The following is a 1,355-nucleotide window of genomic DNA, read 5'->3' as shown; positions in this document are numbered from 1 at the left end:
GGGGTCCATCCCATCCCAAACTGTTAGGGATCCAGGGATGAGAGGCGGGACATGGAATGGGGGACCCATCCACAGATGATAGCGATCCAGGGCTGAGGGGTGGGATGTGAGATGGGGATCCACCCCATCCCAACATGAAGCCTCAGCTCCGGGATGAGGGACACCGGGATTCCGAGGCCCCCGCGGTGGTTCCCAACCTCTGGCCCAGGGGTGACGTTGTCACCGGACGTGGCTTTTTTTGGGTTAGAAAGGGCAGGATTTGGGCCACGCGCTGGTCTGAGGTCGTTGTGGAGAGGGGTGGTGGGGTGGGATCTGGGAATCTGGGATCCCACGAGATCCTGGGGCAGAAAAGGGAAAAAGAAAAAAAAAAAAGTGTGTGGGGACAAAAAGAGAAAACAAAGTGGGGAAGGGAGGAATATGGGAAAAAGAGGGGAAATAGTGGGGGAATGAGGGAAAAGGGGAAAAAGCGAGGGCTAAAGGGAGGGAGGAAAGGGGAGAAAAGAGTTGAGGGAGAGAGGAAAAGAGGGGGAAAGGGGGAAAAGAAGGAAAAAACGGGCGAACGGGAAAAGCAGGGGACAAGGGGGAAGATGGGAAAACTGGAAATAAAATGTGGGGAAGGGGGATAAATGGAGGGAAATGGGGAGGAAGAGGAGAAAAACAGGGGAAAAGTAGGGGACAATGAAAAAAGGGGAAAGAAGATAAAGGGGAGGAAGAGGGGTAAAACGGGGGGAAAGAGGAAAAATACGAAAAGAGGATAAGAGGGTGGAAGGGGGGAAAGCAGGGAAAACAGAGGAAAAACAAGGCAAAGGGGAAAAAGGGGATGATAGGAAGGAAAAAAGGAAAAACAGGGGAAAGAAGGAAAAGGATATGAAGAGAAGGGGGAACAGGGAAAAACAGGAGAAACGGGGGACAGAGCAAAAACAGGGTGAAGTAGAGGGAAAAAAGGGCAAATGGGGAAAAGTGGGGAAAGGAGGGAAATCCGGGGGGAAACAGGGAGAGCGAGGGACGAGAGGGAAAGCGGGGACAGCGGGATCCGCGCTCGGTCCCGCAGCGCCCCCTCGCGGCAGTGTCCGCGCAGTCCCTGAGGGGGCGGGACGCGCTCCCAGACCCCCCAGAATCCGCAGGCCCCCCCATAGTCCCCAGTACCCCACAGCCTCCCCAGTAGCCCCACAGCTCCTCATTATCCGCATAGCTCTCCCAGAGCCCCCCAGTGCCCCCCCATCGCCACCCCGTGTCCCCTTAGCGCCCAGTACCCCCACAAGCCCCCAGTGCCCCCATAGTTCTCCCATAGACACCAGTATCCCACACAGCCCCCCCGTGCCCCAATAGTTCCCCATAGTCACCAGAGCACCCAT

This window comes from Corvus brachyrhynchos, unplaced genomic scaffold (assembly GCF_000691975.1).
Source record: "Corvus brachyrhynchos isolate BGI_N302 unplaced genomic scaffold, ASM69197v1 scaffold215, whole genome shotgun sequence".
Lineage (NCBI taxonomy): Eukaryota > Metazoa > Chordata > Aves > Passeriformes > Corvidae > Corvus > Corvus brachyrhynchos.
The sequence above is the reverse complement of the archived record's forward strand: the minus strand, read 5'-3'. Positions refer to the sequence as shown.